The sequence below is a fragment of the Arvicanthis niloticus genome, chromosome 19, assembly GCF_011762505.2.
Source record: "Arvicanthis niloticus isolate mArvNil1 chromosome 19, mArvNil1.pat.X, whole genome shotgun sequence".
In the NCBI taxonomy this organism is placed as follows: Eukaryota; Metazoa; Chordata; class Mammalia; order Rodentia; family Muridae; genus Arvicanthis; species Arvicanthis niloticus.
This window is the reverse complement of record NC_047676.1, coordinates 35023821-35050372: the sequence shown is the minus strand read 5'-3', so window position 1 is coordinate 35050372 and position 26552 is coordinate 35023821. Positions and strand designations below refer to the sequence as shown.

At 42.4% G+C, this 26552-nt stretch overlaps 2 pseudogenes; one reads left to right on the top strand and one right to left on the bottom strand.

The window, feature by feature from the left end:
* LOC117723848 (serine/threonine-protein phosphatase 2A 56 kDa regulatory subunit gamma isoform-like) overlaps positions 1-26552 on the bottom strand; it is a 691904-nt pseudogene that overhangs the window by 59881 nt on the left and 605471 nt on the right.
* LOC117723684 (guanine nucleotide-binding protein-like 1 pseudogene) lies at positions 23256-25073 on the top strand (annotated as a pseudogene).

The following is a 26552-nucleotide window of genomic DNA, read 5'->3' as shown; positions in this document are numbered from 1 at the left end:
GAAAAAAGGAGAAATAAGGGAAAAAAGATAAAAAAGAAAGAAAAGAAAAATAGGAGATTTAATAACACAAATGAAGGATTTAGAAATTTAGGAGGCAGTTTATGTTAATGGAAACAGCATCAAGAAACTGGAGAAATCACACCCTCAAGAAACACAAGGAGGGGGAAGGGATATAAAGGGTTCCTCAGTAGGGGGGTGGGGGGGGGGGGGGGAGTGGGATAGGGGAAATGTAAATATTACAACCAATTTTAAAAAGAGGGAAAAAAAAAGAAAAGTTGTTAGAACCAACATCTTAAAAAAAAAGTCAGCCCTCTAGGAAAAAAAATTTTTTTCTTGATAATAAATTTGTTCTGAGAATTGTATATTGCAGAACACACAGCCTCGGTGGTATCTACTCATCAAGCAAACTGAGCAGACCTGCTCAAACCTCTGATGTCCTGGAATTCCACCTGGATGCAGTGAAGACACGGTGTCAGAGGCTATCAATTTACTCTTCCCCCCCCCCCCAATATCTCACGCAGGTAATCAGCTTGAAAAAGTTAATGAAGAGTCAGTGTCACTATTCCCTGGGCTTGAGGACTAAGGTGGTAATACTGGACTGTCTTTCTAGGGGAAAAGTAGAGGTTTTGTTGGAATAGAGAGGATTAGCTAGGATTTATTGCATAGCCACAACCTATTGATAGAAAATCTGTATAATTAGTATCAAGATGAAGTTTATAATTTCTTAAATGGTACAAAATTTACTTTGATTTCAAATAAGGTTTTCATTGGTACGAGTTTCTTATTGATATAAAAATGAGATGAATATTGGTACTCTCATGGACAATTGTGCCTATATAACACATTTAGGAATACAATGCTTAGACCCAGTCCTTCTTTAACTTTTTTAACAGATTTGAGATGGTGAGCCTGTGAGTTAAGGGACTATAGCAAATTCATGGCTTGGAGTTTATTATTAGGGTATTCTCTATGTTTTATTTAGAAATAGCTGAGAGGAGTTAACAGACAACAATCCAGGTTACCTTACATGGATAGTTGGTTTTCAAAACATCAGAAGTCCACAGAATTGACGTTACAAACATTTCTATATTAATGTTCATTTTGATTAGAGACCTGTCTGCTCCTGACAGCTTCCTGTCTTGGATTCTAAGAAGAAATTGAGCATCCTTGGAGTTACTCCAGTTGTGCAGAGACTTGCCTCTTTCCATCTACAGACAAATTACTGTCCAGTAAAGGACACACTTGCAGAATAGTCGACTGATTATATCTGCCTAGACAGAGTAATCAGCCCTTAATAATCCTGCATCACTAAGGTCTGTCAGATGATTCTGGGCCAGAAGGCTGAAGATTTGATGCTCCAACGTTCTGTAATATAGGGGCTTCCCAGGTGTTCAGTGGTCTCTAGAAATTGGCTAACTTTTAGAAGCTATGCTTTGTGCTTCCCATAATTTCAGTTAACTCAGTCATTCTAGATTTCTGACAGGGTTGAAGATCTATAGTCTCATAGCCAATCCTGGCTATTTACTTTGAGATTAAAAATCTGAGTGGAAGGTTTTCAGTTGACATTTATTCTAAGCCAAGAAAAAAAGCCAGGTTCAAAACTAAGTATTTTAGTCAGGAGAGATGACAGAGGTTTTGGTTAGTCAACAAAATGATGGACTGGGTATTAGGACTATCTTGTACCTCACTGGTACAAATAGGAATAATTATGCTCTAATTGCATTTTGACAGAAAAGTGTTATTTTAACAGGAAGTTTGATATGTAGGAGGAGCTAAGGGGGAAGGAGTACGAGAGGAAGAGATGAAAAAGGATGAGGACAAGATGAAGGAGAGGAGAAGCTAGGTGATGAGAGAGAGAAAGAGAGAGAAAGAGAGGAGGGGGCATGGAGGCAGATGTCCACGTGTCTCCACCAGTCAAAGACAGTTCATATATCTAGGTTGGGTATTGGGTTACATTTCTGATTGAGCATTACCAAACGTATAAAACCTTTAACTAACACTTTAAAAAATTGTATAAAAGCAAAAAGGAAAAGAGGGCATGGGATAGGGGTTTTCTAGGGAGGGGAAATGGGGAAAGGGGATGGCATCTGAAATGTAAATAAAATATAAAATAAAAAAAATGAAAAAAAAAGAAAATATAGATTGTCGAAACAACAAAAATAAATAAATAAATAAATAAATAAATAAATAAATAAATAAATAGAAGGAAAAACAGAATTCGTTGTTTATTTTTTTCACCGCCCAAACCATCATTTTAGAAAAGACTGTGCATATAAAGATCTGCTTCAGGAGTAGAAAAAGAAACTAGGCATTTATCTGTAACTTGGTCACACAATCTAGTTAAACACTTGGATCACAAGGCGTTGGTTAATTTTGCCTTATTGTGATCACAAAACCTCCCAGAAACAGCTTCACGGAAGGAAGGTTTATTTTGCCTCATGGTTTCAGACAACCATGATTGAACTACTCAGTTTGCAGTTACATGTGTCAGTGGCAGAGGCTACTCTCCTCGAAGTAGATGAGGAAGCAGAAGATGAGTTCAGAAGCAAGGGCAGCAAAATTGTCCAACCTAATCTCTATGCACTTTTATGAGTTAGAGCCTTCTATATCCTGACATTTTTAGTCCCCCACAAAACTATTTCTAGATCGATTATGTGTATTCAAATAATGAGTCTGTTGAGATAATTTCAGCTTGAAATTCTAACACATCAAAGTCAAAATCCTTTTGTCCTCCCGTTTTCACATCTGTGAATACAATAGGCTTCTTTCCTGACAAAGAATTTGACCAGATAATTCCATATGTAAAAACTTAAATCAATGAAAATACATTTTATCATTTATCATTGGAATAAAGCATTCCAAAGTGAGGGGAAAAAAAAAGAGAAAAGGGGATCAAGAGGATACAAATTAGAAAGGAAGAAATCAAAGTATTGCTATTTTTTCCAGAATATGATAGTTTATCCAAGCAACCCCAAAAATTTGGAAAGAGAACTCCTATATCTGAAAACATCTTCAGCAAAGAGTGTGGATACCAAATTTACTCGAAGAAGTCAGTAGACCTTCTGATAAATAGCTCTAGAAAGAAATATCTTGGTGTAATGCTCACCAAGCAAGTAAAAGATCTGCATGACAAGAAGTTCAAGTCCCTGAAGAAAGAAGTTGAAGAAGATATCAGAAGATGGAAAGATCTCCCAGACCCATGGATATATAGGATTAAAAAGTGAAACTGGCCATCTTACCAAAAGCAATCTACAGATTCAATGTAATCTCCATCGAAATTCCAAGACAATTTTATTTTACAGAACTTCAAAGATCAATTCTCAACTTCATATGGAAAAAGAAAATACTCAGGCGAGCCAAAACAGTCCTGAAAAATAAAAGAACACTGGGAGAAATCACCACCCCTGACCTCAATCTGTACTACAAAGTAATTGTAATAAAACACTGCAGGGCATTGGTATAGAAACAGACACATTGTTCAATGGAATCAAATCAAAGACGCACAAATAAACCCACACATCTATGGACACTTGATATTTGATAAAGAACCAAAACCATACAAAAAAATGAGAACTTCTTCAAATGGTGCTCAACTAACTGGTTGCCTATATGAAAAAGAATGACAATAGGTCGATACTTATCACCCTGCACAAAACTAAAGTCCAAGTGAACCAAGGACTTCAATATAAAACTAGGTGCACTAAATCTCTTAGAAGAGAAAGTGGGAAATACTGTTGACTACGTTGGCACAGGTTACAAGTCCCTGAACAGAACACCAATGGCTCTTAGATGATCAGCTGATAAAAGGGACCTAATTAAACTGAAAATCTTTTGTAAGGCAAAGGACACTGTCAATAGGACAAATCCACAGCCCACAGACTGGAAAAGGGTCTTCATCAACCCTACATCTGACAGAAGGCTTATATCAAAAATGTACAAAGAAGTTAAGAAGTTAGACACCAACAACACGAATAATCTAATAAAAAAAAAAAACTAAGGTTCTGAACTGAGCAGAATTCACAACAGAGAATTTCAAATGACTGACAAGCACTTAAAGAAATGTTCAATTCCTTATTCCTCGGAGAAATGTAAATCAAATCAAGTCTGAGGTTCCATTTTCCTCCCATCAGAATGGCTAAGATCAAAAACTGAAGAGGCAGCCCATGCTAGAGAAGATGTTTAGCAAGGGGAACATGGCTCCTTTGTTGGTGGGAGTGCAAACTTGTACCACCAATTTGGAAATCAATTTGGCATTTTCTCAGAAAACTGAAAATAGTTCCACCTCAAGACTCAGCTGTATCATTCCTGGGGAAACACCCAAAACATCCTCCAATATCTCACAAAGACACTTACTCGGTTATGTTCATAGCATCTTTATTTGTAATAGCCAGAAACTGGAAACAACTTAGATGTCCCTTACCTGGAAAACAGAAAACAAAAAATGTGGTACACCTACACAATAGAATACTATTCGGATATTAAACTCAAGATATCATGCATTTTTCAGGCAAATGAATGGAATTTGAGAATAGCATGCTGAGTGAGGTAACCCAGTCCCAAAGGACATATGTGGTATGTAGTTACTTAGAAGTGGATATTGTCCATAAAATACAGGTACCATATTATACTCCACAACCCAAAGAAGCTAAACAAGATGGAAGGCCCAAGCAAGGAAGCCTGACTCTCATTTTGAAAGGGCATTAACATAGTCATAATAGACAGATGGAGGAAGAGAACTGAGGTAGGGTGAGGGGGAGTGGGAGGGAAATGTGGGATTCAAGATCCTGTGTACGGCAGGACAGGATAGATGACTAGGTGGCCATGAAAATTAATGGAAATCTGCACTGGACAGGGTGAGGAGGATGATACATGGCCTGGACAAGGAAGGCACCCATAAATCAATGGAGTGACCTTGGTATGACTCACTTTTTTGTGGATATGGTGTCTGAAGGGGTCACTTCCTGTATCCAGACAGAAACCCCAGTGGAGCAATAGAGACATCAACCCAACCACAAAACATTCAACTCAATATTTATCCTGTCTATAAGTAATGCAGGCATGGAGGACAGAACAGAGACTGAGGGAATGGCCAACCAAAAAGCAGCCCAACTAGAGACCCATCACATAGGTGAGTATGATTGATACTCTGTCATGTTTGCAGACAGGAGCATGATGTCCTCTGAGAGGCTCCACCCAGCATCTGAATCAGATGGACAGAGCCAAATAGTGGGTAGAGCTTGGGGATTTTTATAGAAGAATAAGAAAAAGATTATAGGTCTGGATGGGGATAGGAACTTCACAGAGAGACCAACAGAGTCAACTATCCTGGACCTTTAGGGTTTTCAGATTCTGTACCACCAACCAAAGAACATACACTGGCTGGACCTAGGCCTCCCAGCTCATAGGTATCAGATGTGCAGCTTAACCTTGGTGTGGGTCCTGAACATCTGATTGGGGGCCATGCCAAAACTTGTTTCGAGTAAGTGGAGTGTATTCTACTAGCTTATCTACCTTGTCTGGCCTCAGAGGGAGAGGAAGTACCTAGCCTCTCAGAGACTTGAAGTGCCAGGGGGTGAAGGGGATACCCAGGGTCCCTCCATCTGCACAGAGGAGAAGGGGAGGGGAAAATGATTGTGGGAGGGGGTGACTGGGAGTGAGTCAGTGAGTGTGATGCAAAGTGAATAAGTAAATAGAATAATAACAAAATAAAATTTAAAAGAAGTGTTGCTATGGTCATGATGTCTCTTGCTTCACTATGTAACCCTAAGATAGTACTCTTCTGCATAGTAACATGAAATGCCTTGTATATGTGAAACTTACATGTATACCCCTGAAAGATTTAACCTATGCTCCTTGGTCAATTAACTGCCAAATTAAGAGAATTAGTATGAAGGCTGAAGAGAGAAGAATGTATTTGAGATGACTGTCCTTCTTTTCTGTTCCATAGAGGTGACACCTCACATGCCATTTCTGATGTAGCTTGCCTACATCTCCACCCATGAACAGAATGTGGACTGCTGGGCAGAGGGACCATTGCCAGCTTCCTGACAAATGCCTGGTAGTTTAATAGAATTCAGCATTTGTGGAAAAAAAAAAAAACAGTTGTCACAATCACACACACACACACACACAGAGAGAGAGAGAGAGAGAGAGAGAGAGAGAGAGAGAGAGAGAGAGAGAGAGACTCCTCCTCCAAAGTCCAGTGAAGAGGGAGGAGGGCAGTGAGTGGATGTGTTCTCTCCCACTCTCCCTTCAGTTATATCCTTTGTGCTGAGTACAAACTCCTCCCCCTCCCTTTCCTGACTCAGTTGTCAGGCTACAGCCAACCCTCCAGTGTGGTCCTGAGTCTGTGCCTCCAGCCTTAAGGTCATAATGTCTATTTTAGTACTGCTTCCACTTTGCCCACTGCAGCTCTCACATCCTGTTTCTGTTCAAACTCACTGGCTCTTGTAACAGAAAGAGCTGAGGTTTTCCTGCTCACTGCAACCAAAGTATATGTGAAAAGAAGTTCTGCCCTGATCTTCTGGGTGGCTCAGCACCACATTTGTTGCAACCTTATTGGTTAAACTAACAAAAGTTTAAAGTCATTACTTGAATATGAGAGTATCTCTATCACAGGGAGCTCCAAGTGCTTTAGAGGGAAGAGAGTCTTTGGGAAGAGTCTGCTCAGAGCCTGGGCAGGTTGTATAATTCCTTTGTTCAGGCAATAAGAATTGAATCACTTCTGCACTTCCTCATTAACAAGGACATATAGGCCCTGCCCACTTGGAAGCTAGAGGCCCCTTAGCCAAAGATGCCAGCAAACCGCAGAGTCTGTCAGGAGAGAGCATAAGAGTGAAGAAGGCAGGACAGTCTGCACCACCTGGCTCTGTTTATTCTTTTGTTTTTTTTTCTAATGGAAATAACTTGTGTGTGCTAACAATTCCTTTTCCCCCTCACTGTTCTATCATAAGACAAATAGTTTAGTCTTCCTCCCACAGTTTTATCCAACAAATTTACAGTCTAAGTTCATATTTTGTTTTTATTTTATTTTATTTTTTATTGGATATTATATTTACATTTCAGATTTTAACTCCTTACCACATTCCCCCCACCACCCAGGAACTTCCTATCCTATCCCCCCCTCCTCCTTCTTCTATGACAATGTATCGCACCTACCCACACACTCCCACCTCTCCACCTTCCAATTCCCACCCACTCAGTGTTCAGCCTTCATGGGACCAAGGATCGCCTCTCCCATCTATGCCCAACAAGACCATCCTCCCCTACATGTATAGATGGGGTCATGGGTCCCTCTCTATGTGCTCCCAGGCTGCTGGTTTACACCCTGGGGAGCTCTGGTTGGTTGGTATTGTTGCTCTCTTCATGGGGTCACAAACACTTTCAGCTCCTTCAGTCTTCTCTCTTAACTCCTCTATTGGGAACCCCTAGATCAGATCAGTGGTTAGCTGTGAGCCTCTGCCTCTGAATATGTCAGACTCTCGCAGACCTTTAAGGAGACAGCTATATCAGGCTCTTGTCAGCATGTGCTTTCTGACATCCACATCAGCATCTACCTTCGGTGACTGCACATGGGATGGATACCCAGGTGGAATGGTCTCCAGATGGCCCCTCCTTCAGTTTCTGTCCCACACTTTGTCTCCATATTTGCTTTCTTGAGAATTTTGTTACTCCTTCTAAGCAGGACCGAGGCATCCACACTTGGTCTTCTTTCTTCATGAGCTTCATGTGGCCTGTGAGTTGAATGTTGGCTATGTCAAGGTTTTAGGGTAATATCCACATATCAGTGGGTAAATACCATGTGTGTTCTTTTGTGATTGGGTTACCTCACTCAGGATGACATTTTCTAGTTCCATCCATTTACCTAAGAATTTCTCAAATTCATTATTTTTAATAGCTGAATAATATTCCATTGTGTAAATGTACCAATTTTTTTTTGTATTCATTCTTCTGTTGAAGGACATCTGGGTTCTTTCATATACACATATCAGTGGAAGACCCTCAAATACTTAGGCACAGGGGAAAAGTTCCTGACCAGAACACCAATGGCTTATGCTCTAAGATCAAAAATTGACAAATGGGATCTCATAAAATTGCAAAGCTTCTGTAAGGCAAAAGACACTGTCAATAAGACAAAACAGCAACCAACAGATTGGGAAAAGATCATTACCAATCCTACATCAGATAGAGGGCTAATATCCAAGATATACAAAGAACTCAAGAAATTAGACTCTAGACAACCAAATAACCCTATTAAAAATGGGGTACAGAGCTAATCAAAGAATTCTCAACTGAGGAAGTTCGAATGGCCGAGAAGCACCTTAAGAAATGCTCAACATCCTTAGTCATCAGGGAAATGCAAATCAAAACAACCCTGAGATACCACCTCACAGCAGTCAGAATGGCTAAGATCAAAATTCAGGTGATAGTAGATGCTGGCAAGGATGTGGAGAAAGAGAAACACTCCTCCATTGTTGGTAGGATTGCAAGCTGGTACAATCACTCTGGAAATCAGTCTGGCAGTTCCTCAGAAAACTGGACATAGCATTACCTGAGGATCCAGCTATACCACTCCTGGGCATATACCCAGAAGATGCTCCAACATATAACAAGGACATATGCTCCACTATGTTCATAGCAGCCTTATATATAATAGCCAGAATCTGGAAAGAACCCAGATGTCCCTCAACAGAGGAATGGAAACAAAAAAATGTGGTACATCTACACAATGGAGTACTACTCAGCTATTAAAAATAATGAATTCGAGAAATTGTTAGGTAAATGGATGGAACTAGAAAATATCATCCTGAGTGAGGTAACCCAATCACAAAAGAACACACATGGTATTTACTTACTTTCCAAGACTTTTCACATGAAGGGATGTTGAATTTTGTCAAATGCTTTCTCAGCATCTAGTGAGATGATCAGGTGTTTTTTTTCTTTGAGTTTTTTATGTAGTGGATTACATTGATGGATTTCTGAATATTGAACCATCCCTGCACTCCTGGGATAAAGCCTACTTGATCATGATGGATGATTATTTTGATGTGTTCTTGGATTCAGTTTGTGAGAATTTTATTGAGAACTTTTGCATCAATATTCATAAGAGAGATTGTTCTGTAGTTCTCTTTCTTTGTTGGGTCTTTGTGAGGTTTTAGTATGAGCATAATTGTAGCTTCATGGAACGAATTGGGTAGTGTTTCTTCTTTTTCTATTCTGTGGAATAGCTTGAAGAGAATTGGTATTAGGTCTTCCTGGAAGGTTTGATAGGATTCTGCACTAAAACTCTCTGGTCCCAGACTTTTTTTTTTGGTGGGGAAACTTTTAATGACTGCTTCTATTTCTTTATTTGTAGTCCAAGAAGAACACCACTTTCTTCTCGTTTTGCTAGTTTGTCATCTTTTTCCTTAACATTTCAATGGTGATTTTGATTAATGTTCATGAATTGGGCCCTGAAACATAAAGATTATTATACCATACCATGACCTTGTTTCACAATATTTTTTTAAAGTGTGTGTGTGTGTGTGTGTGTGTGTGTGTGTGTGTGTGTGTGTGTGTGTGTTTTGGTCATAAAACAATATTACAATCTGCAGGAGTTGGCTCTCTCCTTCCATCATATAGCCCAGGGAACAAACTCAGGTTATCTGGACTGGTGGTGAGTGCTTTCACTCCCAAAGTTGTCTTTCAAATGTTCTCCTGTGAACTCCTCCAGGGAGTAACTTGTTCCTTTGACCCACCTCTGACCACTCTCAGTTCCAGATTAAACTGAAATTAGTCAAAACTGGAATGTGTTCAGTTCCTCAGGGGAGCATTTTAATAGGAGTGGGTCAGCCACGTCTACTAAACTAACTGAGCCACTCCTACTAACTACTGAGGTGCTAAGTTTCCCCATGATTGCTAATCTTAGGCAAAGCCAGAGTGAAAATGAATGGCAAAGCAGAGCAATGTGGTGAAAATTGTTTTTCTAACAAAAAAGTACATAAGTAGTAAGGGCTACTGAGAGGGATTTTCAAACCAGCTGACTTACATATAAGAGGCTCAGCCCACCTGAGTTAACACAGACACTCTCCAACCTGTCAGGATGCCTGTCTCTCTGCAGGCTGTGCAGAGAGGGCCATGTTTGCAGCTTTTGTAAGCCATCAGCCATGCTAGGGTAGGCTTTGGGTCATTTCTGTCCCTGTAAGTAAGTCCTCCCACCCATACTGCTGTCAGCAGCCTCTGTTCACTGACATTCCTGCAACATTCCTTGGTTTTTTTGTTTTTGTTTGTTTTGTTTTTTTGTTACTTACTTAGTTTGTCTAAGGTTGAGGCCTCATGAGCTCTCCCTCTTCCAGGTCTGCATGTGTATTGGTGTTCTTCTTGTTCAGTGTCCACATTGGCAGCCACATTGCTAAGACTGCTGTGCTATAGCAAAAGGTGAACTTGTATCAGAAGGAACTGCTCTAAGATACAGTAGAGCTTTTGCCCTTGTTCTTTCATTAAGTGGCTGATTCTTCATTCAAAAGCTTACTTTTTAATAGAAAAGGTTAGATTTGTGTTTAAGGCTTCATTTATTTGATTTTAGATTTTGTTTCTTTTGCAGGTGGGTTTTAAAGGGCAGAGAAAGGATACGGATGGATGGGAGGGTGAATAGTACTGGGTACAAATGTACAGTTCAAAACTAGGCAGTATAAAGTTTCAAACATTAAGAACGTTATACTTATTAGTATATGTATAAATAAAAATATTCATAAAGTAGCAATTAAAGAACAAATTGGCTAGGAATTTAAAAGACAGCTGAGATGTATGCATGGGAGGATTTGGAACGAGAAAAGAGTAGAAATATGTTCTTAATAAACAGTAATCTCAAAATTGTAAAACAGAATAAAAGTTACCAGATATTGGCTACATTGCCAAGGTCTAGCATTTAAACCATACAGCACCAAAAAAAAAAACCAAAAAAAAACAAAAAAAAACTCTCATAGAGCTTTGCAAACAATACAGTTGAAAGTTCTAGTTCACAAAAAAAAAAAAACAAAAAAAAAAAACCTGGAAACATATTAACATATTGCTCCTTTTTGTCATTGTAACCTGCAGATCACTTACAGCTTCTACCCTCACCCCTTTTACCCACTGCTCCACTCTGCCCTCTTCTGGAAAGCAATACAAGAAACCCTAGTGGGTGGGCCACTCTTTAGTCCCTACCAAGGCTGTTAGTGTCCACACCCCACTTCTAATGAAACTCCACTCACAGGGAAATTCCTCTGACTTGATTAGTGACCACTTCCTATCCCAGACTGGAATCCTGATTTTGCCCCTGAAAAACACTTACACGTAAAAGGTGGTGGAGAGGAAAGTTTTAAATTATGTATACTTCCATCAGAATGCAATGATTCTACGTAGATTTAAGAAAAACTCCATAACATATCAATTGAACAGTCAGGAGGACAAAATAAAGAGACTTCTGGGCTCCTGGGCATGTGGGACAGTACGTAACTCTGCTGAGTCAGCAGGAGCCTTTTGTTCAGTTTTTCTCTGGCTCCTCAGAGTAAATATATTGAAGATTTTCAAGGTGAGTTTTCTCCACATTGCTTTGGTGTCTTTCCTTTCTAGGTTTCTCTCTCATGTAAGCCTCTGTTTTTGGTCATTTGGGGGGGTGCACCTTTGGCTTCAGAATTCACCAGGGGAAAGCATGTCTGCAATGCTGTGTGTGCTCTCATCTCTTGTCTGGTTTAGAGCCCATTGAACCCTTCTTGTGGATGTAGCTTCTACTTTTTGAGGACCCCAAAGTCTTCCTGAAGTTTCAGCCATTGTCTCCTCAACACGCGGCTCTCTACTGCATTTCTGTCCCCTCGCATCTCCAAATGCAGCTCTATACAGCAGTGTGGATAGGGTGGGGTTTCCAGGTCCACAGCTCCAGGGGTGGTGGCAGGAGGGATAGCTCAGGGTCTCAAAATTATCCATTGCCCAGGCCCATGTCTGTTCTCCGTTCATGTCTGGAGGCATGTGGGGCTCTGGGTGGTACTTCCTGCCAGGCAACTCTTCCACGGAGGATGCAATGAAAACCATGGCTCACCTTCCCTACCAAGCAGCAGAGTTTAGCAGCAGATGTTCTCCCGATTATATTATAATCTGAAAATAAATTGAGAAGATAATATATATTTATCACTATAATATATCCTTCAGCTTTCTCCTTGTCATATGTATTTAATACATTTACTTCAGGAGCTGTGGCAGATTTAGCTCATTTATTACTTGTATCAACAGGTACAGCTGCTATATGTATAAAGATAAATTTATTAAATACTTCCAATTGATACCTATTTTATAATATCTGCTTTCTGTAGTTTGCCTGTATTCAAAGACAGAATGCCATTTTAGTGACTGTGAATATAGCTCAATGACAAACAGGAAGGAATATACCTTCTTCTCATCACCTCATGGATTCTTCTCCAAAACTGACCATATACTCGATCCCAGAGCAAGCCTCAACTGATACAAGAAAATTGATATAACACCTTGTATTTTGTCAGACCACCATGGATGAAAGCTGCACTTCAACAACAACAGAAACACCAGGAAGCCTACACAAGTCTCTACTCAATGATCTCTTGGTCAGGGAAGAAATAAAGAAAGAAATTAAAGACTTTCTAGAATTCAATGAAAATTAAGGCAAATTTATGAGACACAATGAAAGCAGTCCTAACAGCAAAGTTCAGAATACAATGCCTCCATAAAGAAATTAGAAAGTTCTCATATTAGTAATGTAATAGTCATATTAGGCAGGGTTCTCTGGAGTCACAGAAATTATGGAATGTCTCTGTATATTAAGGGAATCAATTGTAATGACTTACAGTCTGCAATCCAACCAACCCAATAATGGGCAACTGTGAATTGGAAGTCCAAAAGTCTAGTAGTTTCAGCTGGTCGTCTCTAGAACCTGGATTCTTGAAGAGGTAGATTCTAACAGATGTGCTGGCAAGTAAGTGCAAGCAGGCAAAGAATCAGTCTTCCTTCTTCCACTCTTTTTATATAGGCATCCAGCAAAAGGTGTGTCTCACAGTAAAGATGTGTACCAAGGGGCCAGGATCTGAATCTTACTTTGTCCCAGGCTGACCTTGAACTCAGAGATCTGATTGCATCTGTCTCCTAGCACAAAATGAATGTACTACTTTGCCTGGACTTAAGCTTTTCCTGGCCACTCTGCTTCAAGATCTCCATACCAAGATCTGAATCAGATCCTGTGTCTTCCAGCCTCAAGATCTGGATCACAGGTTTGCCCTCCATTTCAGGATTGTAATCCATTCTATAAGTAGTCAAATTGGCAACCAGGAATATCCATCACAAAAGTACACCTGAAAGCTCTAGAAAAATAAAAGAAGAAGCAGCAAGCATGCCAAAGAGGAGTAGAAGGCAGGAAATAATGAAAATCATGGCTGAAAGCAACCCATTACAAACAAAGAAAACAATGCAAAGAATTAAGGAAACCAAGAGCTAATTCTTTGAGGAAATCAACAAGATGGACAAACTCTTAGCCAAACTAACCAAGAGACAGAGAGACAGCATCCAAATTAACAAAATCAGAAACGAAAAGAGAATACTAACAACTGACAGTGAGGGAGGTCAAAGAATCATTAGGTCTTACTACAAAAACCTGTACTCCACACAACTGGAAAATCTGAATGAAATGGACGATTTTCTAGACAGATACCACTTACCAAAGTTAAATCTAGATGAGGTAAACTCTTTAAACAGCAAACACCCCTGAAGAAACAGAAGCAGTCATTAAAAGTCTCCCAACCAATAAAATCCTTGGGCCAGATGCTTTTGGTACAGAATTCTACCAATCTCTCCAAAAAGAGCTAACTCCAATATTCTTCAAACTATTCCACAGAATAAAAACAGAAGGAACACTGTCAAACTCATTCTATGAAGGCACAGTCACCCGGACACCTAAACTACACAAAGTCACAACAAAGAAAGAGAATGTCAGACCAACTTCTCTTATGAACATTGATTCAAAAATATTCAATAAAATTCTCACAAAAGGAACAGAGGAACACATCTAAGAAATCATCCATCAAGATCAAGTAGGTTTCATTTCAGGAATTTTGGGATGGTTCAATATGAGAAAATCAATCAAATTAACTGACCTTATAAACAAACAGAAACAGAAAAAAAACATTGAACATGAAACATTCATAATTACAATTTTGTCCGTTTTAAACCTATATCTTTCTTGTTAATTAATGTCACTTTAATTTGGAGACTACATCTGCACCATGGTCAAGGCCAAGGAAATGTCAAATGTGTGGACACATTGGAGGGTGGGGTAGAGGGCTGAGAACTGTCTGGGCAAAACAAAATTGAGTCAGAATAGGGTAGCTAGACCTTAGATATTTCAGACTGCATTAAATAGATTGACTTTTTTCTCTTATGGTGTTTCGAGACAGAGTTTCTCTGTATAGCCCTGGCTGTCCTGGAATTCACTTTGTAGACCAGACTGGCTCAGAACTCTGTCTGCCTCTGCCTCCCAAGTGCTGGGATTAAAGGCATGTGTTCTGATATGTTGGGAGCTGACTTTTAGCAGAAAGCAGCTATCAGCTTTGCAGCCATCTTGAGCCATATACCCTGACATGAGACTTGTATTAAATAGCCTACAACAGCTGAGCACACTCTGATAACAACTTGCTTTAGATACCCAGGACTTTCCTTGGGTGAATGAGATTAAATGTGTGTGAGATTAAAAGTGTGTGAGATTAAAGGTGTGTGATTTAAGAGTGTGACTTAGAGATCAGATTTAGAGACAAGACCTCAGGGCATGATTAAAGCTGTGACTTAGAGACATGGTTTAGAAGTGAGACATATGAAAGGGGAGAGAATCAGACATTTTAGAGGGTAGAATATATAAAAGAGAGAACAATTTAGAGTAACAGAGATTCAGACACTAGGAGTAGGAGTAGACATTAGACACTCAGAAGAGAAATAAGGGAGTACAACTAGGAAGTAGGAACTAGAAACTCAAGACTTGGGACTTAGACTAGGAAGAGAGACCGAAGAATAAACAGAGACGGTCTGGTCTCCATTCTTCGAGTCCATCCTCACTCTCTCTTACTGATCCCTGACCCGAAGATAGGAGCCGCAGCTTGGGCTGGGAAACAGTGGCCACCAAGCATGGAGTGGAGAGGGCCACAACATTTTTGGTGCCTGAACGGGGGACTAGTGCTGTCCTCAACATTTTTTGGTGCCCGAACAAGGACAGCTCGGGTCCCAACACTGATAAGGTCTTTGTAACCTACCCATAGCCTATTTTAAGTCTGTTCACCTTTTGAAGCATAGTTAAAAGCTCTGTGTGGTCCTTTTCTTTGTTTCTCTTTTGAAAAAATCTTTTACTTTATGAAGATATTTGGACTATAAACATTAGGTTGTCATTTAAAGTACTTTTAATTTATTTTCCCCAAAACATTTTAACACACACACACACACACACACAGAGAGAGAGAGAGAGAGAGAGAGAGACAGAGACAGAGACAGAGACAGAGACAGAGACAGAGAGACAGAGAGACAGACAGAGACAGAGAGAGACGGAGAGAGAGACAGAGAGAGAAAAGAGAGAGTCACACAGAGAGAGACAGAGAGAAAGAGAGACAGACAGAGAGAAACAGAGGTTGCACCACCTTCCTTCCTTCTTTGCTTCCTTTTTAATTAGGATCTCTCTTTGTAGCCCAGGGTGTCCTGAAAGTCATTATGTAGATCATGCTGGATTCTGAACTCCAGAGTACTTAGGTCAAATCATGTACCACCACACTCACTCAGACTGATTAACGTTTCTATTCTAATGTCTGCTTTGTTTTGTTCCTTTAGAGAAATTCTTGACAGCATGTATCTGAAATAAGCAGAGAGTTGCATTGTTTCTTGCATACATGTAGCCCCAAGAAGGCCCAAATTTAGTCTTTCAAATGACTCTGAAATTACAAACTGAACATTCTCTAGAGTCTGAATGTTACAGTATGCAGGGATGAAAAGAAAGTTTAACATAGAGATATTTGATAAACATCTATTATCATATCCTGTATTTTATAGCTTTGATTTTAAAACTCATATATTTTAAAACTATCTATGTGTTGTGGGAGATCATTAACTCTCTTTGGGATCAAGAGATGCCAGGCACATGTTTGATACACAGACACACATGCATGCAACAGGGCAGTATGCATTCAATAAACAAATAAGTCAGATAAAAACACTCTTGCAGGGCCTGCGAGAGAGGCTCAGGAGTTAGAGTACAGATAACTTTTGCAGAGGATGCAGGATTAGTTCCCATCACACACACGGTGACTCCCACATCTCAGGGAATCTGAAGCACTCTTGTGGGCTCTGTGGGCCTCATGCTCACACATATGAGCCCACATGTGTGCAGGGAAAACACTCGTATGTATACAATAAGAACAAATGGGTCTCTTTAAAATATAAAACATCCTTGAATTAAAAATAATAGTAAAGCATACATTTAGGATAATATTTCCTCTAATGAAATGATTTTAATACACTCATGGTTTATTTTTTAAGGACAAGGATTTTTAGGATATAAAATTTTAAAAAATATATAAAGTTTCATGTAATAACCTCTCGTAAAAGAAAAGTTTTAGAAAGAAAGGAAACTTTCCATAAAATATAAAAATATCTCACATTCTTCTACCTAACTTCTCTTGAGAGGTGGTTTACTTCTTTATGTTGTGCTTACAGTATTTCCAGGCTTCATGAAACTTGTTTCATGGGTCCTCGAGTACAATTGATTAAATTTCACAGTGTCAAACTACCTAGAATCTTTTTTATTGTCTCATTTAATTTATTCTGTTCATTTTTTATTTTTCAGTGTTTTGCTTTATTCAGGGGTTATTCCTAATTCCCCTGTCTCCCACATGAGCTGTGCAGGAGAAGATGTGTCAGAAAGCAAATCAAAGCTGGATTGTTTCCTGTAGCATTGGGATGTCCCAAGATCTACAGTGTTCCTGAGTATGATGACTGAGGGAGAAAGGTGCTCTGAACTCACTCAGGAGTAGAGAGGTATGGGAGGGTCAGCAAGTGAGAGTGCAGACACCTGTGCAGTAACAGATCCTAAGGGACACTGATGACCTCATATGGAGAATTAGAATTCTCATGGCAATGTCCTCCATTCAAGCAGAGATCAAAGACTCATTGAGGAAAGAAGGAGGCTGAGAGCAGAGCTGCAGCAGGCCATTCAGAAAGGGCATCTTGAAGAGAACTCCTGGCTCTAGAGGAAGTAAGGTGAGCTCAGTGGACAGCCAATGACCTCATGTGAAATCCTCTCACAGAAGCATCTCTGGGCTGCAAAATCAATGGTCTGCTTCCTGTCACATAACTCAAGAGAGAACTTTGAGCAATGTGACTATCCTGTTTCTGTCTCATGCTGCCATGCCTTCTGTCTGTGATGCTGGAATCTCTCCCCTGAAATTCAAACTGCCTTAGAACTTGAAAAGCCTGGACCAACTTCTTAACCACTCCGGGGCGCCCTCTACTGCGAGGTCGCCTGCTTGCAGCTCGGAGCTGAGAACCATTTATTCTTTTGGTCAGACTCATTCATTGGTCAGGCTCCCATTTAGCAACCACATTGTGGACAAGAAAGCTAAGGACTAACTGTGGACTTCCCCAGGATCGCAAAGCTGGCCCACAACCGTGGGTGTGCGACTGAGAAGCCGCCAGTTAGCGTCTTCTGGCCTATTACACACTGGACAAGTGCACGCCAGGGCCATAGCCAAGGAGCAACTGCAGAAAGGAAGACACAGGAGAGAAAGACACCTCAGAGAGCAGAGCTTTAGCGTCCTAGACCGTGCTGTTCTGGAAAAAAACTCTTCACAACAAAAGGAATGCAGCTTCAACTGAGATTCCCACAGACACTAATTTTGTAGACCTCCAGAGGTGGGCTGCATTGAGTGGGGCTCATGCCTTGGTACACTTGGAAGTCAAAAGCATGCCTTTACCAATGATAGTTGGGCAATGCATTCAACAATGGAAAGAAACTGGACGAATTTTCAGCGTTTAGAAACAAGAAAGAGCAGAGAGGACATGAAAGGAATCCAAACTGCTGGGTCTCCATCGACCCCCTGCATACTCTCACCTGGGCACCAGGCATCTCTGTGTTTAGGAGTGCAGTGTGAGTTCCAATAGAATCTAACTGCAGCCTGCCTGGCAGAATCTGATCCCGTGGACAAAACAAAAGCACTGAGAAAGGAAATCACGTAGGCGTCTGGAAATGACCATCAGATTTCAACCCCGTGGCGGCTGACGGCCAAAAAGAACTTGGCTCTGAGGAAAAGTCCCACTTATTAGCGCCCTGAGAATCCATAGGATGGGCACTGAACATTGGAATTGGTCTCTGGGCGAAGAGCAGCTCCACAGCGACCCCTACTGTGAAGAAGTGGCCCGCCAAGCTGGGAGGCAGAGCTGCTGGTCTAGGAAGACTTTGAGCTTCTAGCTCCTTCAATGACCTGGCTCCAGCAGTGGGCCCTACAAGTGTGGACAAGTGGACAGGGAAACTAACTATGGATTTGCCCAGGATTGCACAACTCGCCTAAAACTCGGCGTGTGCCTGTGAGTCAACTGGGGTCGTCCTGTGTTTCCCAGTTGGTCAAGTGTACTCTTGGAATTTGGCCACAAGGCAGCAGGGGGAAGGGCAGCTAGATGGAAAAGACAATCTGAGACAAAATCGCATTGGTGCCCTGGTCCGTGCCATCTGGAAAACCTTAGGTGAACAGAAAGAAAAGTAGTTGTAATGGAGAATTGTGTTTGCACAGTGACTTCCGGGGGGGGGGGGGGGGAACGACAGGGGTTTCCTCATGAAACTGCTTTCCAGTCTTACTGTCTGCTTCCCTGTAAATATGACTCCAGTCCACCGCAGCATGGAGCCGAACTATACCAGCAAACCTCTGCTGGCCTCTGTCCAGACACAAGAGACTAGAGGATGGAAATATCATGTGCATTCATCTCAAAGCCAGGAAATAAAACACAAGACAGGGAGAGGGGTTGGGAGAGTGGGCAGGTGGAGAGGAGATTCCCTGTCCTGAAGCTTCATCTCTACACTTAGCTGTTTTCTCCTAACCATTTCTCTGCTGGGAATACAGGATCAGCATCTGCTCAGGACCAGCTGACCAAAGGACTATCAACAGGATTTCCAAGCAGGACTTGGTGACACGTGACTTTTATCTCAGCAGCAGGAAGGCAGGGGCAGGGAGATCTTTGACTTGGTGGACAGCTTGGGCTACAAAGTGGATTTTACAACAGCAACGTTTACAGAGAGAAACATCCTCCGTAATGACTATTGTTTGCTGTCAAGTATGTTGATTAAATCTTGAACTACCAAAATTCAAATATGAAGGACACACCTGCAAGGGACTTAGGTAAATTTGTAGACAGTAATCCCTGTCTATGAGGTAGGAAGGCTTGTCTTTAATGAAGGTCTCTTTGAGCTTGAAAGACACAGGTCTTCAATCTGGATCTGCAGCAAGAAAGACACATATTTGTGTTATTGTGATTTTTGTTTTTGATATGGGCAGGGGTTTGTCTATAACAACCATGGCTGTCCTGGAACTCACTTTATAGACCAGGCTGTATTCAAACTCAGAGCTATCCACCTGCCTGATTCACTCCCATAGGGCTGGGATTAAAGGTGTGATCCACCACAGGAACACACACCTTTACTTTGGGCCACACCTTCAGAAAGAGGCCTATATAAGAACACAGAGGAAGAAAGTTTTCAGTCAGTCTGCTTGCTCTCTCCTAGCTAGCAAATCTATCCCTTCACTGACACTAGAGCCTACTTCTCTGTGATTACATTTTCTACTGGAGACTAGCTGAGACATCCAGCCTCAGGGACTGAGAACTTCTGGATTCCTGGACTTTGCTTCCTATCCATCTGGTGTGGAATAAGCTCAACTGCAGCCTGTAAGTCATTCTAATAAATCCCCTTTCAGTAAAGAAAGGGAGAGTGAGAGATCATTATATCTGATCTTTACTCTCTAAGCCAGGCACCCCAAATAGATTTGCTGGCCCATTAGCATTTTCCCCATTGCCTGTCTAATTAGTCCCCTATAATGTTTAACTCTAGACAGTTGCTTCCAGAGTGATAGCATCTACTTTGAGAAGCTTCACTCCTTTTTTGTTTGCTGGTTTAGATTTTTGAGACTAGGTATTCCTGTGTAGCCCTAACTGTCCTAGAACTAGTTCTGACAACCATGCTGGCCTTGAGCTCAGAGATCCAGCTGCCTCTGCTTCTGTGTCTGATATGCTTTTTTCCCCTAAGGATCTTGAAAGAAAGGCTTTTGTCACTATTGGGCAGAATCTTGCCTCCTCAGGCAAGGCAAATAGATGCTAGAATTGTGAGTTTAAAACCCAGCTTCCCAAAGTATAATGGTTGTGAGGGGACAAAATTCAGGCTATAAGTAATTAAGTGGAGGCTTCTGAATTACAAGGTCAAGGACTTGTCCTCAGCCTTCCATGGATAAACCCAAGAAGGTGATGCAGTTTTGTCCCATTTCTGTCAAGGACGCACCAGATTCTGAAGACCATGCACTGAAATGTGCACCTGTCTTGCCAGCCCTGAGTACAAGAGGTTCCAAGTCTGAGCCAAGTTGTTTCTGTGGAGAGTCAGTTCATTGCTCTGAGGATGGTTTATTTGTTGATTAGATCTATATTCTTTTTGTGTATTTAAAAGCTTGGACTACCTGAGACACTACCACAGATTGAATTGTGCCATTAAGAAAGGGTTTTTGTTGTTGTTTTTCAAGTTTGTTATTTAGTTTGTCTAAGGCTGAGGCCTCATGAGCTCCCCCTCTTCCAGGTCTGCATGTGTATTGGTGTTCTCCTTGTTCAGTCTCCACGTTGGCAGCCACATTGCTGAGACTGCAGTGCTGTAGCAAAATGTGAATTTATATTAGAAGGAACTGCTGTAATGTAGGGTAGAGCTTTTTGTTGTTTTGTTTTATTTTGTTTCATAAATGACTGACTCTATTCAAAAACTCACTTTTTATAGAACAGCTCAGGTTTTTGTCTGTTAGGCGCCATAAGAACCTCGCCCCAAGATGGCAATGGTCACCCGAGGGCCGAGTGATAAACAAGTCCTTATTAGGTATGAAGGCTGTGCTTCAAGGTGGCCTGATCTTACACAAGCGTCCTGAGCCTATGGAGAGATGATATGTGGCATGAGTTCATGGGCTCCTGGCAGGGTTTATAAGCTGCGTCTGGGAAGGGCTCGCAGGCTTGCCATCTTGACTGCCAACTGCTAAGCATCCTGAGTAAACTGCTGTGAGAAGGAACCGGTTGTTCCCCATCTTAATTCCTGCTGGTCAGGGTTGGCGCGGCACATTTGTCTAAAGCTTGGATTTTTCCTTTACTTAAAGGATTGACTCTGCATTAAGTAGGTTGATATTTTACTCAAATGATGAGCGTTTTTTTTTTATATACAAGTTGAATATTTATTTATGGACTTAATAATGACTCCGGAAATTAGTGATTGACAACCATGTTAATAAAGTGGCCAGATAAAGAACAGTCTTGTGCTTCTGAAAAATCTATGATAACCTAGTTCAGAGGCACATAAAAATTAAATGCACAACCCCAAATTGACATCAAAGTTAGATAATGATCAGGGAAACCTTGAAATGTTCATAATCATAATTTTGTCCGATTTAAAGGTATATCTTTCTTGTTAATTTATGTCACTTTATTTTGGTGACTACATCTGCACCATGGTCAAGGCCAAGGAAATGTCAAATGTGTGGACACATTGGAGGGTGGGGTAGAGGGCTGAGAACTGTCTGGGCAAAACAAAATTGAGTCAGAATAGGGTAGCTAGACCTTAGATATTTCAGACTGCATTAAATAGATTGACTTTTTTCTCTTTTGGTGTTTCGAGACAGAGTTTCTCTGTATAGCACTGGCTGTCCTGGAACTCACTCTGTAGACCAGACTGGCCTTGAACTCAGACATCTGCCTGCCTCTGCCTCCCAAGTGCTGGGATTAAAGGCATGTGCCACCATAAACTGACTGACTTTTCATGAGCATGACTGCTTGGTTCTTACAGATTCAACATTTATATACAGAACAAACTCTTAATTTGAAAGGCTGATGGTATGAAAAATTTAGCCTTTCTGAGAGGATCAACTTCTAATTTCAATCATGAAGGCAAAGTAAATGCAGGCTGAATTTATACTGTGTTGTTTCAAGTTGTTCCCTTAAATTACAAGTTTGACTTCACACATTAGCACATTAAAGTCCAGAGAACAGTAGTTTTCTTCAGACCCTGGTTGTGTCCATTTTCCAGATCAGCATAGTTTCCCAGTAGACACCATCAACAGTGGAAAGCAAATGTCTTAAGGCCAGATATTGCATCCTAGAGCAGGGACAAGCATATCTTGAAAATGGAATTGTGCATCTGAACAAAGGAGCCTACCTGAGACCATGCTTGCAGGTGCAAACTAGGCTGGAGGAGATCATGGAGCCTGGAGTGCACTAGATCATTTAAAGACTTCTCTGAATGGAGCATCCTATTGTGTCTTCTGATAAGGTCTTTGTAACCTACCCATAGCCTACTTTCAAGTCCTAAGTTCTGTTCACCTTTTGGAGCATAGTTAAAAGCTCTGTGTTGTCCTTTTCTTTGTTTCTCTTTTGGAAAAAATCTTTTATTTTATGAATACATTTGTACTATAAACATTAGGTTGTCATCTAAAAGTACTTTTAACTTATTTTCCCCAAAATATTTTAACACACACACACACACACAAAACACACACAGAGAGAGAGAGAGAGAGAGAGAGAGAGAGAGAGAGAGAGAGACAGACAGACAGACAGACAGACAGAGACAGAGAGACAGAGACAGAGAGAGAAACAGAGATTGCACCACCTTTCTTTTTTCCTTCTTTCCTTCCTTTTTAATTAGGATCTCTCTTTGTAGCCCAGGGTGTCCTGAAAGTCATTATGTAGATCATGCTGGATTCTGAACTCCAGAGTACTTAGGTCAAATCATGTACCACCACACTCACTCAGACTGATTAACGTTTCTATTCTAATGTCTGCTTTGTTTTGTTCCTTTAGAGAAATTATTGACAGCATCATCCCTGGAGCCCAGCTCCCTGCTGCTAGCTGCTGACATTACCAAGGCCCCACCTCCCCAGGGCCCCAAGCCCTGGGCTGGGACTGCCCAGGGCAGTCAGTTGCAGTGGCAGAGAGCTCAGCAGAGAGTGGGCCAGGGCACAGGGACCATGCCTAGGAAGAAGCCCTTCAGTGTGAAGCAGAAGAAGAAGCAGCTGCAGGACAAGCGGGAGCGGAAGCGAGGGCTCCAAGATGGGCTTTGCTCCAGTTCCAAGAGCAGCAGCGGGGTCCAGGAGCTGCAGGAGGAGCGGACCCGCAAGGCTGATGGGGAATCTGTGACCCATCATATCCGCAGGCTCAACCAGCAACCTTCCCAGGGACTGGGGCCCAGAGGCTATGACCCCAACCGATACCGCCTGCATTTTGAACGGGACAGTCCAGAGGAGGTGGAGAGGAGAAAGAGAGCAGCCAGAGAGCAAGTGTTGCAGCCTGTCAATGGTGAAGTGCTGGAGTTGGATATCCGGGAAGTGTATCAGCCTGGCTCAGTCCTGGACTTTCCCAGGCGGCCTCCTTGGAGCTATGACATGTCCAAGGAACAACTAATGAGCCAAGAGGAGCGGAGCTTCCAGGAATACCTTCGGAAGATACATGGGGCATACACTTCGGAGAAACTCAGCTACTTTGAACACAATCTGGAGACATGGAGGCAGCTGTGGAGGGTGTTAGAGATGTCTGACATCATTTTGCTCATTACTGACATCCGACATCCGGTGGTGAACTTCCCACCAGCACTTTATGAGTATGTAACTGGAGAACTAGGGCTGGCCCTGGTGCTGGTCTTGAACAAGGTGGACCTGGCCCCGCCAGCTCTTGTGGTTGCCTGGAAGCATTATTTCCACCAGCACTACCCCCAGCTCCACATCGTCCTGTTCACCTCTTTCCCTCGGGACACGCGAACCCCACAGGAGCCTGGTAGTGTCTTGAAGAAGAATCGGAGACCAGGGAGAGGATGGACTCGCGCACTGGGGCCAGAGCAGTTGCTGAAAGCCTGTGAAGCCATCACTATGGGAAAAGTGGACTTGAGCAGCTGGCGAGAGAAGATTGCTAGGGACCTGGCTGGGGAGTCCTGGGGTAATGTCTCTGGTGAGAAAGAGGAGGAGGAAGACCAGCCAACAGTACTGGTAGAGCAGCAGACTGACTCAGCAATGGAGCCCACGGGCCCCTCCAGAGAGCGCTACAAGGATGGGGTGGTGACCATTGGCTGTGTAGGTTTCCCCAATGTGGGGAAGTCCTCACTGATCAATGGGCTGGTGGGGCGGAAGGTGGTGAGTGTCTCTAGAACGCCAGGCCACACCCGGTATTTTCAGACCTATTTTCTCACCCCCTCTGTGAAGCTCTGTGACTGTCCAGGCCTTATCTTCCCCTCTCTGCTGCCCAGGCAGCTGCAGGTTCTGGCTGGAATCTACCCTATTGCCCAGATCCAGGAGCCCTATACTTCTGTGGGCTACCTGGCTTCCAGAATCCCTGTGCAGGCCCTGCTGCACCTGCGCCACCCAGAGGCAGAGGACCCTTCAGCTGAGCACCCCTGGTGTGCCTGGGACATCTGCGAAGCTTGGGCAGAGAAATGTGGTTATAAAACAGCCAAGGCAGCTCGAAATGATGTGTACAGAGCAGCCAACAGCCTCCTTCGCCTGGCAGTGGATGGCCACCTCAGCCTGTGTTTCCACCCTCCTGGCTACAGGGAACAGAGAGGCACCTGGGAGTCTCATGCAGAGATGGCAGAGCAGGTGCTGTCACAGGGCAAGGTGGGGGGATCAGGTGATGAAGAGGAGGAGGAAGATGAGGAGGAGGAGGAACTGATCAGCTCCTGTGAGAAAGAAGGAGAGGAGGATCAGGATGCAGATGCAGAGGGAGAAGGAGATGAGGACACCCCAACTTCAGATCCTGGGTCCTGCCTAGCAGCTGAAACCCAAGCTGAGACTGAGTGACATAGGAGCCCTGGTCTGCTCCATCCCTAAAACCTTGGTGAACAGAAATAAAAGTAGTTGTATTGTAATGGAGATTTGTGTTTACACTGAGGCTTGGGGGGGGGGGTGAATCATGTCTCAAATCTTGGCACAGTGGCTGGGCTCAAAATGTCATTTACCTATGGAAGAAAACAGGAAATCTGCTTTAAGGAAGGTCCAGAGCCAGAGAGGACCAGAAAAGAAACCAAAACTGCATCACCTACCTGCCTGGCATCTTCCACATCCTTGCACCAGGGATCCAGGCATTTCAGTCAGCATTTAGGGACACACCTTCCCTACCCCAGGTCTGTGCAAAATCCCACCACTGCCTGCTTGACCAAGTCCAGTCCTGTCAGCAAAGCGAATGTACAGAGAAACAAAATCACTTATGAAGTTTAAAATCACCATCACACTTCAGCTTGGTCCTGCTGACAGCCTAGGGGAACTTGGCTTGGGGAATAAGTCAGAGCTACTACAGAAGGGGTCCAGAGTGTGAGCCCTGAAGAGCCCACCAACTGCAGCTCCAGAGCCACAGCGCCCCCAGCAGTGAACAAGTCCAGGGCTGAGGCTCCAAAGCAGAACTGAGGGTCTGTCAATGGAGACTTTTGGCTTCTTGCCAGGACTCCTTCCTTGGCTCTGGCACCTGCTTTGCCCTCCAACCAACAAAACTGCATGTCCTACATGACAGTGGTTCATTGCCTGGGCACCAGATAACTCAAATAAAATAAAGACCCTACTATAAGTTACATCAGATTGGCTCCTGTTTGTTATTTTTGGAGATTACTAACATCCCAGGCAGGACAGTTCTCTTCTTGCTCCTCATCTCCTTGGTGTGTGGTTTCTGTTTTATATACTCTAAACAACAACTTTTCCCTTTTTCACGTCTTCTTTTTTGTGGATTTGTAAACACAAGGTTTCACCCTAATATGCTTGCATCCCCCAACCCCTTTCAGGATTATGAATACCACCCACAGAATGAGTGCAGAAGGCTCACATGATCTATCCCAGAGAACACACTGCTGAGGTGTACCTGGACCTAGAGCAGGAGAGCTGGTTTTTAGTTCTCGTGTGTGAAGAAGCTGTCTTGGGATTCTGTACCAGTGGCTCCTGGCCTCCTCCAGAACTGCCATGAGCAGATCTTGAGTCATGGCTGTCTGTCCTTCATATCTCTGACTTAGAAAACCTCTGGTTTGACAGTTCCTCATGAAACTGCTTTCCAGTCTTACTGTCTGCTTTTCTGTAAATATCATTCCAGTCCATGGCAGCATGGAGCCCAACTATCCCAGCAAACCTCTCCTAGACTCTGTTCAGACACAAGAGACTAGAGGATGGAAATATCATGTGCATTCATCTAAAGGACAGGAAATAAAACACAAGACAGGGAGAGGGGTTGGGAGAGTGGGCAGGTGGAGAGGAGACTCCCTGTCCTGAAGCTTCATCTCTACACTTAGCTGTTTTCTC